The sequence below is a fragment of the Giraffa tippelskirchi genome, chromosome 3, assembly GCF_054371585.1.
Source record: "Giraffa tippelskirchi isolate mGirTip1 chromosome 3, T2T-mGirTip1v1.2.pri, whole genome shotgun sequence".
Taxonomy (NCBI): domain Eukaryota; kingdom Metazoa; phylum Chordata; class Mammalia; order Artiodactyla; family Giraffidae; genus Giraffa; species Giraffa tippelskirchi.
In genome coordinates this window covers 176,390,023-176,403,559 of record NC_137277.1, presented here as the reverse complement: position 1 = coordinate 176,403,559, position 13,537 = coordinate 176,390,023, and the positions used below count along the sequence as shown (strand labels likewise).

Below are 13,537 nucleotides of genomic sequence, written 5' to 3'. Positions count from 1 at the left end.
TGTGCATGAATCTTATAATTTACCTTAGTTTCCTAGAATATCATTATATGTTAATCACTGCAAGACTAATGACTAAGCAAAAGATTAAGTTTCTCACAATTACATTTATTGGGAGGACATACACAGAGAGAGAAAAAATTGGAAATACTGACACAAATATTAAATGGTAATCTCTGATTTATAGAAATACAGCTATTGTTTTTTGTCCTCTATTTTCCAAATTTTCTAATAGCCATGAATCCTTTTGGTAAAAAATCCTCACATATGTGTGTGTGTGTGTATATATATATATATATATATACTTTTTAATAAATGTGATAACATTGTATGTGTTTTGTAAACTCCTTAATTTTAAAATTTTATCTTTTTTCACACACCAATAAATTACAAACATTTTCTCATACCATTAGATATCATTTAAATAGGTTTTTATATTGTTTAAAGTGAATCTTGATCCAGGATGACTGTATTTTTACTTAAAAGGTACGTTTATATACTTACTAGAATCTTTGAGAGACTAACTCCTGGAGAAACCTATAGTGTTTGGAGCTTTCCTTGTCCACAGAAGGAACTATGTTTAAATGGAGACGTCAGAACTGCAGTGAGGTCAGGTCAGACCTTCCCAGAGGCTTTTGCAACTGTCATCAGTTGAGTACTAGCCTTTTTTGAGCACTTAACACAGAAAACTTGACTTTACCATCCCAGAAGATGCTGCCCCCTAGGGAATCCTTAATGATACTTGGATTGCAGCCTACATGTCCTGTTGAAGGGCATTATATTTCTGAATTTCCTCTGCAAATCCTTTTTGGTTTAGTTGGAATTGTGCTTCAAGACAACAAATGCCTCTCACAGTTTGAGTCTCCTCTTCATTACTGTGTACATTATAGTATGTAAAGCTAGAATATCCTTTGAGCAAAATCTTGAAAATATCAACAGTGTATTATAGTGGGCCAGGCTGTGTTGTAATTAAAGAAATTCAAGTACCTCCTTTTTCCCAAACTTGGGAATAAATACCAGTCCTCCCCCAACTTCAAAAGAAAAAAATAAATGATCTGCCTATTCTTCTTGACTGTTCTGTTCTTGACCCAGTCCAGTTGCACTATATAGGAAAGGAAAAATTTTGCTGATAGTCTCTTTACAATTGGAAGAAAGGAGATACATTCTATAGTTGGGGAACCTTTTAAAAGATGCACAGTAGCTGACTTTGTGGGAGAAAAATTCTGCTCTTTATTTTTTTACTCCATTTAACCTTTTCTCTACCAGAATCTATATATAAAAGGTTCAGAAATGTACAGTCTTGAATTTCAGAGAAATAGGCTTAATGTTTATTTGCATAGTTGTAGTTCTAACTGAGCTTTTAAACTTAGCTTTTCTTCTGAAGAGAAAGATTTCAAAACACTTCACAACCTAAAGACTTCAGGAGCTATACCTACTAAGATCACGAGGGAATTTGTGTTCCTTTGAGTAGTATTTGATCTGAGTTTGTGCCTTAACCTGAGACAGTAGTGCTATCAACCTTGGCTATCTTGCCTGGTTATGCAAATCAGGAAGAGAGGAGACACCTGGGTATGGCACAGTATCGAAAGGTGATACCGGTTAGTGAGTGGATATTCAGCTTTAGAGGCATGTTTTAGACACTGATACTTATCTTATCTCACAAGACCTGATCATAAGCAAGCCAAAGATGGTACTTTGTACAAGTCTCCATTATAGATAGTCGTTCTCACATTGCATTGTAATTATTCTTTTACCTGATAGTTTTCCCTACCTGGAGGAGCACTCCAGAGAACATGTACACAGTCATGTCTTATTAATCATGGTATGTGCTAGCCCTGAGCCAAACACTCAAATGTTCAGTAAAGTTAGACAAATGAAATGTCCAATTCAGCCATGTTGTAATACAGAACCCTTTGGCCATATTCAAATGTAGATTCGATTGACTTCTTTCTTTTTTCCCAACAAATACAGGTTGATCATTAACACCAGTGTTTAACAACTGTATAGTAGATGACCATTCTGGAGTTCTGGACATTCTGGAAGGAAAATAAAGGGGAAATGATATAGGAAAACTTCTATCTAAAATTATATCAAAATTTGCGGATTAGCTTTTCAGACCGTATTTATTTAAGTTCAGACTGGTATTGTGTTTTGGAGGACATGCATATACTATGCTGTCTGTCATCAGAGTGCCTTAATTCTTAAATAAGATACGAAAACACAAATTAAGGAAAGACTGTTTCCTGATATTAGTATATTAGGTAAATTAAATGGATGAGACACACATTTGACTTTTGGATGCATAGCAAAGTTATTGCCCAAAAGCATTACTTTGACTTCTTAGCCATTAGTCAAAAGCATTATTTTGAATTCTTAGCCATTAGTCAAACTCTGTAGTAGTCAGCTTGGAATTTGTACATTTCTGAGTAATTGTTTTTGAGGGCTTTTTTGGCTGCACCACACAGCTTAGGGGATCTTAGTTTGCCAACCAGGGATTGAACCTAGGGCCACAGCAGTAAAAGTGCCGAGTCCTGACCACTGGACCACCAGGAACTCCCCATGTAATTGTTTTTTGATTTTTTAAAAATGAAATATATGATTGAGATTAGTTTAGAATATATGTTATACTGTATATTAAACTATGTTTCAATATGGACCAAACTGCTATTTTAAAATTCGTTCCGAACACTTTTTGTAAGAGAAAATTCAACAAGAAAAAAATTGTATTTACTAAAAGAATATTGTATACAAAAGAGCAGTTTCTTTATAAACTTAGAAAGTGACTTAGTAGAGTGAGACCTGGGTTCTAATTTGTCTATAGTTCTCACTAGGTGTGAGGCTTTAAATGTCTGTTAATGTTTCTGAGGCTATTTCTTCATCTTTAAAATGGGGGTGATACCTGCTTTGAAAGGATCAGCTGAGATAAAATGTGTAAAAGTGAGTTATAAACTTCAAGGCACTATGCAAGTGAATGATGAATTTCACTGATGGCCTTAGTAAATCTGATAGCCTAATTCTGTATCTTTTTATTATTATTAGAACAACGATTTAGAAAATATTAGGGTGGAAGGTGTGTTTGGCATGAGAAATAACTACTTCTAAGATTTTCCTGTATCTATGGAGAAGGAAATGGCAACCCACTCCAGTATTCTTGCCTGGGAAATCCCATGGACAGAGGAGCCTGGCGGGCTACAGTCCATGGGGTCACAAAGAAGTCGGACACAACTGAGCAACTGAACAGTTGTGTAGATGTAGTTTTGATGTAGTTACAGTTTTGATGTAGAGTTAGTTGTAAAAATAAAGGTTAACTTGAATAAAAAAAAAAAAAGATTTTCCTGTATCTAAAGAGTCCATGTGCAGACCAGACCTTTTTTGCCATTTATTAATATCAAATAAAACTGCAAAAAAAAAAAGGTGGAACAGTTTGTGTTAGACTCTCCCTCTCTTGTTTTCTAAATTTTTTCTAGTTTTATTGAGATAGAATTGACATATAATGTGTTTTTTAAATTGAAATAGAGTTGATTTGCAAAGTTGTGTTTATTTCAGGTGTATAGCAAAGTTATTCAGAGATCAGTTCAGTTCAGTCGCTCAGTCGTGTCCGACTCTTTGCGAGCGATATTCAGAGATAGATATTCTTTTTCAGATTCTTTTTCATTATAGGTTATTACCAGATATTGAATATAGTTCCCTGTGCTATACAGTAGGTCTTTATCTTTTTTATATATGAAACAAAGTGTTAGTCGCTCAGTTGTGTCCGACTCTTTTCGACCCCATGGACTTCAGCCTGCCAGGCTCCTCTGTCCATATGATTTCCCAGGCAAGAGTACTGGAGTGGGTTGCCATGCCCTCTTCCAGAGTATCTTCCCGCCAGGGATCAAACCGGAGTCTCCTGCATGGCAGGCAGACTCTTCACCATCTGAGCCACCAGCGAAGCGAGGGATTAACATATACACACTACTATATAATGTGGCTCAGATGTCTACAGTCCATGGGGTCTCAAAGAGTCAGACTCAACTGAGCCACTAACACTTTCACTTTTCATATGTTATCCCAAACTCCCAGTTTATCCCTACCCCCCACAGTGTGTTTTTAAAAAAATTGTTTTTCGGAATAGATCCAGACCAAGAATGTTTTTACTTTCTTTCTAGTCCTACAGCTTTCTTTTTTGCATACTTACCAAGTGTTTTTCTGATTCTTTTGTGGATTTTTGTTTTTGAAACATTTCCTGGCCTTTTCATTAATTTTGAAGCCTTTTTCTTGATATCCCTGTAATTCTTTTTAAAATACACATTTAACAGCTTTATTGAGATACAATTCACCCATTTATAATGTACAGTTCAGTGGTTTTTAGTCTATTCACAATGTTATGCAGCCATCAACAGTCACTTTGGGAACATTTCATCACCTTTTTAAAAGAAACCCCTGTTTCCTCTAGCAGTCATTCCTCATTTCCTCTACCCTCCCATCCCAGCTGTAGGAAACCACTAATCTACCTTCTGTCTCTATAGATTTCACCGTTCTGGATATTTCATATAAATGGAATCAAGGAATTTTGGGGCTTTTGTGACTGATTTCTTTCACTTAATGTTTTCAAGGTTTATCCATACTATAGCATATATTAGTGTCTAATTCCGTTTCAATTCCAGATAATAGTCCATAGTGTGGATGTACCACATTTTATTTATCCATTCATCGGTTGATGAACATTTGGGTTGTCTTCACTTTTTTTTTAGTTATTAGGACTAACATTGCTATCAACATTCATGTACAAGTTTTTGTGTGAACATATGTTTTCATTTCTCTTGGACATATACCTAGGAGCAGAATAGCTGGGCTATAAGGTAACTGTTTAACCTTCTGAGGAACTGCCAGACTCTTTCAAAAGTTGCACCACTTTACATTTCCACCGGCAGTGTATGAGGGTTCTAGTTTCTCTACATGGTCGTGAACACATGTCTTCCTACTAATACTCATCCTGGAGAGTGTAAAGTAATATCTCAGTGTGGTTTTAATCTGCATTTCCCTGGTGACTAATGGTGTTGAGCATGTTTTCATGTGCTTTTGACCATTTCTGTATCTTGTTTGGAGAAATGTCTATTCACATTCTTGCCCATTTTTTAATTGGGTTATTTGTCTTATTGAGTTGTAAGAGTTCTTTATATATTCTGGATACAATTTGCTCCTCAGATCTGTGATCTGCAAATATTTTCTCCCACTATGTGTATTGTTTTTCCATTTTCTAAATGGTGTCCTTTGGAGCATAAGAGTTTTTAACTTTGATGAAATCCAGTTTATTTTTTTTTCTTTTGTCATCTGTGTTTTTCAGTCTGTCATATCTAAGAAGGGTTTTAACTAACCCAAGGTCACAAAGAGTTATTTCTATATTTTTCCTAAGAGTTTTGTAATTTTAGCTCTAACATGTGGACCTATGATCCACTTTAAGTTAATTTTTATGTATGATGTGAATGTTGGGGGTCCAGCTTTATTTTTTTGCATGTAGATAGCCCATTGTCCCAGCACCATCTGTTGGAAAAACTATTCTTTCTGCCATTGAATTGTCTTGGCAGCCTTGTCAGACATCAAGTGACCATAAATGTGAGGTTTATTTATGGACTCTCAGTTCTTCCATTGATCTATATGTCTGTCCTTATGCTAGTACCACACCATCTGATTACTGTAGCTTTATAGCAAGTTTTGAAATCAGAAAGTGTGATTTGGCCAACTTTGTTTTCTCTCTCAAGGTTGTTTGAGTTCTCTGAGTCCCTTGATTCCCATATGAAATTTAGGATCATTTTGTCAATTTCAGCCCCCCAAAAAAAAGCCAGCTGGGATTTTGATAATGATTAAGTTGAATTTGTAGAGCAGTTTGGGAAATATCACCATCTTCATGTGTCCAGTCCTCATAATTCTCTTCTGACATGTAGGAGAGAAGCATTATAAAGAAAAAAGTTCTTTGCCTTCTTTCCACAAGTAAAGACCCTCTGAGCAGAATTTAATAAGTGGATGAATGAAGGGAGAAACCTCAAAACTCCTGTAGGTCATCCACCAATCCCAGTCTCCCAACTCAGGAAGTTACGGACACTGAGCCTTAGAAAATCCATGCCCACGGTGTCTGTCCAGAGGCTGGCAGTGGGCAGCTCCCCTACTGATAGGAATGTATATCTAGTCCTTCTGACCTCTAAGGTACCCTTGGTAGTTAAGAGACAGTAGAGCGGGGGAGGCATGTTTATTTCCTAAGTAGCTGAACTTGTTGTTTTGTTTTATGGCTGTTGGTTTCTTTTGTTTGCTTGTTTTAAAGAAGTTCTTTAACCTATCAGGCAAAACAGTTTGAAAGTTAGCAAGATAAAATTTGTAGGTTTCACTCAGAGGCAGTGCTTGCTCATGGTCTGGAAACTGTAGGCTCCTGAAGAGGCCTAATGTGTGATGATTCTACTGGAAATCAGTTTGTAGACATAATTACCATGTCAGGTAATACAGTGGTTCATTTTTATGTTCGTTCAGTTCTTACCAAACAAATCTAGTTGTATGTACTGGCACTCTCATGTAATAGATTAGAATAAATAATACACAGTTGTGGTGTCTGTCCTTCTTTTGTCCTTTAAAGTTTTGTCTTTCTGACTCTTTAAGACTCACATTCTTTTAAATGTTGCCTTTGGGAAAGGTTGGCCTCTTCTGTACTCAGAAGGCTTGGTTCTTTCTATTAAGAGCCTCCCTTTCTCCTCTGAAAGACAGGGTGCTTCTGGTTGATGGAAACCTGGTTTTTGTTCTGATGTCTTATGGCATGATTTCTCACGCCAGAAATGATCTTCCTCTCTTCTTATAACAAAACATGGGGCTTCTAGTGTGCTTTCTTTCTTAAAGTCAAAGGGTCAGAGCAGTCCCTGGAGGAAAGCACAGGCTCTGGCTGTTTGGGGAGTGAAGCTGAAGCCAGATCTGGTGACAGTGCTCAGTTCTCCCTGGGAGAAATCTCCCGGTGAGGGAAGACTAGACCTGACTCATTAGGACTGTCCAGTGATCATTCATGGAAATCGTAGACAGTTTGGAAATCGTAGACAGTTTTCAATCTTAAAAATAGATCAATCAAAAGAAAATCACCTGCTTCTTCCTTCCAGCTGTTTAATATTAGGTTCGGTTTTTAATATCTCCAAACTTTTTTCCCATCCAGAAAGTGAAGTGATGGAAGTAACAGTACCTAACCCATGTGGTTTTGTGTATGTAAAGCACCTAACACAGGGCTTTACATCCAGTGTTAATGAGTATAAAACATCTAAATGTAAGAGAGAAAATAGCGGTGTACACAAGCACCAAATCGTAAAAACTTTATACTCAGAGAAAAGAAATTTATTTGGACAGTAATAATGAATACTATCTAGGTAGCTTCCAGGCATTACTACTGATCTCCTGTGCTCCAGGCACTGTATTAGTTTTACATACATCAGTTCTCATTGAATCTTCACAAAAATCGTACAAATATTTATTACATCTTGGAGTTGAGGCAAACTAAGCCTTAAGGAAACCGCTTCCCTGGTGGCTCCGACGGTAAAGAATCTGTCTGCAATGAGGGAGACCCGGGTTTAATCCCTGGGTCAGGAAGATCCCCTGGAGAAAGAAATGGCAGCCTACTCCAGTATTCTTGCCTGGAAAATCCCATGGACAGAGAAGACTGGTGGGCTACAGTCCTTGGGGTCACAAAGAGTCGGACATGACTGAAGCAACTTAGCATGCAAACCTAAAGAAAGTGACCCCAAGGTCACAAAACTATTAAATAATGGTGCCATGATTATCACTGGGGCTGTGAGACTACACTCTTGTGCTTTACTCGTGGGGGAGAAGGCAATGGCACCCCACTCCAGTACTCTTGCCTGGAAAATCCCATGGACAGAGGAGCCTGGTAGGCTGCAGTCCATGCGGTCGCTAAGAGTCGGACACGTCTGAGCGGCTTCCCTTTCACTTTTCACTTTCATGCACTGAAGAAGGAAATGGCAACCCACTCCAGTGTTCTTGCCTGGAGAATCCCAGGGACGGGGGAGCCTGGTGGGCTTCCGTCTATGGGTTCGCACAGTCGGACACGACTGAAGCAAGCAACTTAGCAGCAGCAGCAGCAGCATACTCGTGGGAGAAGAGGGAATGAAACTGAATGTGAAAGAATGCTAGACCATGGAGAAGTAAAAAGGAAAGGGTCTTTCGAGTGTAAAATCAGACTTTTTCCTAAAAACATAAAATCAGCTTTTCCTAAAAACATAAAAAAGGTTTTGGGGTGATGGTGGCACGTACAGGACAGGTCTGTGATGGAACTAGTTTGGCTGGAGCAGGTGTTTTTGAAGTGAACCTGAGACTCCTCATGATGTCAGATGAGCATGTGTTTCTATGCTAGACTCAGTGACAGCAGAAAGCACTGAGAGGTTTATGAGCAGGGAGGAGACAAGATCCAAGTGATATTTTAGAAACAATAGTCTGGCAGTAGTGTGCAGATTGGATAGAGGGGGGAAAAGGTGAAACTGCATTTTAATGGAAGAAAATAGCAGAACTTGGTGACTGACTGGAAAGGAAGGTCAAGAGAGGTCAGGAAGGTCAGTGCCCAAAGAAACAAAGCCCTTCGGGCAAGTTTAGCACCAAAATAATTGTGTCAAAAGTTGGAAACCTTGAGAACAGGCTATAAATGACTCCATAAACTTCCTGTACCCTCCCAAAGCGCAGGTTCCTCCAGGCACCAGTCCATTCTGGTAGTCTCACCGTCTTGCCTCTTACTCCACCCAGTCTCCCCAACACCACCCCATCAGAAAGCCGTTTTCTGTTCTAAACACGGTCTCCTCCCTCCAGGAGCAGTTCCTGGAGCCCTCCCCTTCCCTGAAACCTGATCCTGCCTCAAGGAAGCACCTCTCCTCGGGGGTCCCCGGGAGGCAGCTCTTTCTTTCTCACCTTCTGTGAGGGCCAGGCTGGGCCGGGGGAGTGTGACAGGTGAAAACTTGCATTTCCCGCCTGTGTTTGCCTACTGTTCCTTTGAGCCATTTTGTCTTTTTCTCCTGTAAGTGCTCCTTCCGTGGTAAACACATTGTCCCTTTGCTTGTCATATTTTTCTAGTTTTTCATTTGACTTAACTTTGTTTATGATGACTTTGAGGTATAAAGTTTTCTATGGTTTGACTTTTGAGATACTTTTTAAATTAAGTAATAGAGATACATTCTTCTTGTAAAAACTTAAAACAGTTTGAAAAACCTAGTCTGCTTCAATCTCTGTCCCCAGAGCACTAGACAGAGTGCTCTCCCCCTCCTACTGAAACCGCTTGGATTTTAAACTGTTTTTCTGGAATTTGTACATACTTTGTTATTTATGGGGTTTTTTTCTCTTGCATTTCTTTTTAGATAGGCCTTCTTTATCCTTAGGTTACATATTCATCTTTATTTTCTCTATATGTAATTCTTGAGGCCAATTGTAGTATATTATAGTAAACAATATGAGATAATCAACCATTTTTCTTCAATAATTTGGAATTTAGGATATGGTATAGAATGAAGCAGGGCTTCCCTGGTAGCTCAGACCGTAAATTTGCCTGCAATACAGGAGACCTGGGTTCGGTCCTTGGGTTGAGAAGATCTGCTAGAGAAGGAAATGGCAACCCACTCCAGTATTACTGCCTGGGAAATCCCATGGACATAGGAACCTGGTGGGCTACAGTCCATGGGATTGCAAAGAGTCAGACACGACTGAGCATGCTCATAGTCTTAAATGTCTTAGAAACTAGTACTAGTGTAATATACATATGGGTGTCTATTTTTTTTATTTTCAAATTCCATTTTGGAGTAATTTTAGGCCACAAGAAGTTGTGAAAATAGAAAGTTGAGTTCTCATGTACCTTTCATTCAATGTCCCTCAATGATAACATTTTACATAGCTATACTACATTATCAAAACCGGGAAAGGGACATTGGTACAGTACCATTAACCACGATTTTTCCTGGGTCACATACCTTCTAGGATTACCCTGAGAGTCCACTTGGTGAATAACCATGCAAAACAGTCGCGGAACTAGCTGCTTTTCAGCTATCTTATTTACAGTCAGACTCCACAGTGTGTATTAAATGAGAAGTGGAGTAAAGAAACCGAGGGTGTCAAGGAGGCTAGCGGGCATTCTGGTCAAAAGCAGCTCTACACAGTCTCCTTTTTCTCCTCCCTCTGACAGACTTTTCCATGTTCCCCAAGTAACCAACCAAACATTTCATAGAATAGCAGATTTCTTGTCCTGGTGGTAACAATACATCTGTCTCCAGCTTTACCCTGTTTCCAGGCGAGGAGCCAGGAGTCAGGTTCCTCAGGGCAGCAGAGGGAATCCATAACCTCTGCTGTTGTTACAAGTTAGAAGCAAACCCTGTTGCCCTCCCCTGTGGCTTCTGACTGAGACAAAGGAAAATAATGTGACAGGAGTAAACTGACAGCAGCCACCTCTGCCAGCAAATGCTAATATAGCTGAGAATTTCAGGTTACCTTGGTTGAGTAAACTTAGTGCTGCCCTGGACTCTGCCCTGGACGTTGTTTCTCATGCAGATAATTTGGTCTTGGCACTTGCTTGAGGTCATATTGAAAGAAACTGAAAGTATTAGTCGCTTAGTCATGTATGATTCTTTGCAACCCCATGAACTGTAGCCCACCAGGCTCCTCTGTCCCTGGGATTCTCCAGGCCAGAATACTGGAGTGGGTAGCCTTTCCCTTCTCCAGGGGATCTTCCCAACCCAGGGACAGAACCCAGGTCTCCCACACTGCAGGCAGATTCTTTACCATCTGAGCCACCAGGGAAGCCAAACGTATGCTTATTATAAGGTGCCATTGATGTGATAATGATGCACTTCAGGTTCTTAGGCTTAGGGGGAAAAAAGGAAAAAAAATGTCACTTTATTAAGACATCAAAGATATCTTTTTCTAAGAGAGAGCCCTTGTGTGGTAGGGAAGGATATATTACAGTGGAGTGACAAATTAAGTTCTGGCTTTTTAGGGGGTTCAGATCTGAAATATGATTGTATCTAACTGAGGTATAATCTTCAGACGTTGTTAACTAACATGACTGGCCTTTTTTCCTATCACAATGAAGACTCACCATGGATGTGCCCTGCCTGAAGGAATCACAGTAAACAGAAATTTGCTTTTAGAGATTTGCTAGTTAATCTCAAAGTCGGGCTTTAAACATAAATTTCAGAAAATTTTCTCCATTTATGAGATAACTTATTTGGTACTTTTAAAACAATAAATTCCTGCAGAGTGATTTAAACCATGTAATTTACAAAAACAAACAAACAAACAAACAAAAACCACACTTCATTTTCACACAACTGTTCTAAACTGCTAACATTAAATTCACCTGCATAAAAAAGCAGGGGCACTCTCCCCCTCTGTCACTCACTCTCTCCCATTTTTCTCTCCCCCCTCCCCCTCCTTCCCTCTCTCCTCTCTCTCTTTCCCTTCCCCTCTCCATATCTATCTATATCTATGTCTCTCTTCTCTCCCTCTTTTCTCTCTCAATCTCTCTCTCCTGTTATACGAAGGATTATGACAGGATCTTAAATATGGTACCTCATTCTAGTTAAATGTGTGAATTCAAATGACCAGCAGGCAGACATTTATTTTTACAAACTAGCAAATCTCTAAAAATAGTATGAAAATATAAAGGATACTCTTCTATTTATTTATAATAATAATAGTCCATTTAAAAATGATCCCTTTGTCCTCGGTCAAATTTCAAGCTAATAGAACTAATGATTTTTGTTTTCTCTGGCATAGTTTAGGAATGTGCCCTTGTTTTGATTTTGGTAGCATCTATAAGAGACTACATTTTTGAAAGTTTATAATTCTAAACTGTTATTAAAATGGAAGAAAAGGATTATGTCTAGAAATTGATTACTTTTAGGAAGACTGAAAATTAGAACCAACTCCTGAGTAAACGAGAACTGTACAATAACTTTAAGGTACCTGTTAATAGTGAAGTGAAAGTCGCTCAGATGGAATTCTCCAAGCCAGAATGCTGGAGTGGGTAGCCTTTCCCTTCTCCGTGGTATCTTGCCAACCTAGGGATCGAACCCAGGTCTCCTGCATTGCAGGTGGATTCTTTACCACCTGAGCCACCAGAGAAGAATAAGTGTCACGAAAAAAGTACTTTACAAAGTAGAATAAAAATAAAATACTAATTAAGAAATTAGTCCCCTTTTTGCCTTAATTCAAGCATTATCCTAAAAGAAAAATCCTTCCTAAGAAAACATACTCTATGAAAACTAATGTTGACTGTCCTTATACAGAGTACCCTAGACTTAATAATTTGGAAGCAAATTCTTGTTCATTCTACTTAGCCCTGTTACCCCACCCCCCAATTTTTTTTTTTTTTTTTTGCTAATTACTTTTGGCACCCTGGAAAGTTACTGATTGATGTGATGCAAAAGCCAGGATAGCCAAAGATTTCCCTGTTTATTGCTATCAACTCAATGAGTGGAAATACCTCTGCCTTCAGTAAGTCCATAAACCAAATTAGGGAAACAGTAACTAGTACACATGGAGAAAGCAGTGGCACCCCATTCCAGTACTCTTGCTTGGAAAATCCCATGGATGGAGGAGCCTGGTAGGCTACAGTCCATGGGGTCGCTAAGAGTTGGACGACTGAGCGACTTCACTTTCACTTTTCCCTTTCATGCACTGGAGAAGGAAACGGCAACCCACTCCAGTATTCTTGCCTGGAGAATCCCAGGGATGGTGGAGCCTGGTGGGCTGCCGTCTATAGGGTCGCACAGAGTCGGACACGACTGAAGCGACTTAGCAGCAACTAGTACACAAAACAGCTGCTAAAAGCCTGTGAGTGTTCAGAATAAAAGGAATAATGAGGAGCAAGTACTAGAAAATCAGACAGAGGAAGACAAAAATAGTCATTCAGGAGGGCCATTTGGCAAGCAGAGGCTCATTTTTAAATCTTGATTCGTTCAGAGATGTTGGATTATAGTGTCTGTCTTAGCCAGGAGGCACAAACTTGTGATGCAAGTATTCTGCCTCTCTTTTTAAAGAAGCCTGCACACCACTGCCTTTATGAAACCAGTGACAGCAGAATTGACCGGGGTAGAAGCTGCTCCAAAGGTTAATCTGATCAAATTCAATAGATCCTCCTGGAATCCTCTCCATCCGCAGAAGTTACCATGTATTAGAGCAGTGAGGAAGCCAGGGCCAAGTCTTCACTGCAGAGAAAAACTTCCAGAGAAAGAAATTCAAGTGACCTAGGGTATGAAAAATTAGGCCTGTTGTTTGGTTAAGAATTAGGAAGTGATTCGTAATTGAAGTTATTTGTGCTTTTGTTTTTAAATAATATACAGATTAAAATGTTTTCAAATAGTGTAAAAGGTTATACAGTGAAAACTAAAACTTTTATAGTTTAAAAGCTGAACTGTGTTTTCTTTAAAAAATCAGATGGAGGAATAAATTACGTATTAAAAGAAATAGCCTCTAGAAGATTTAAATGGGAGGAATAAGACAATGACAGAAGAAATGAGGATTTCTGGCAGTTGGCAGTTTTGGT

At 38.9% G+C, this 13,537-nt stretch overlaps 1 protein-coding gene and 1 non-coding gene across 17 annotated transcripts in view; one reads left to right on the top strand and one right to left on the bottom strand.

Moving 5' to 3' along the window:
- The window catches only part of PDE6D (phosphodiesterase 6D), a 56,031-nt gene that overhangs the window by 19,027 nt on the left and 23,467 nt on the right, over positions 1-13,537 (top strand). The gene's annotated exons all lie outside the window — the stretch shown is intronic.
- TRNAK-UUU (transfer RNA lysine (anticodon UUU)) lies at positions 2,478-2,550 on the bottom strand. The gene has a single exon. It is a non-coding gene; the product is annotated as a tRNA-Lys (tRNA).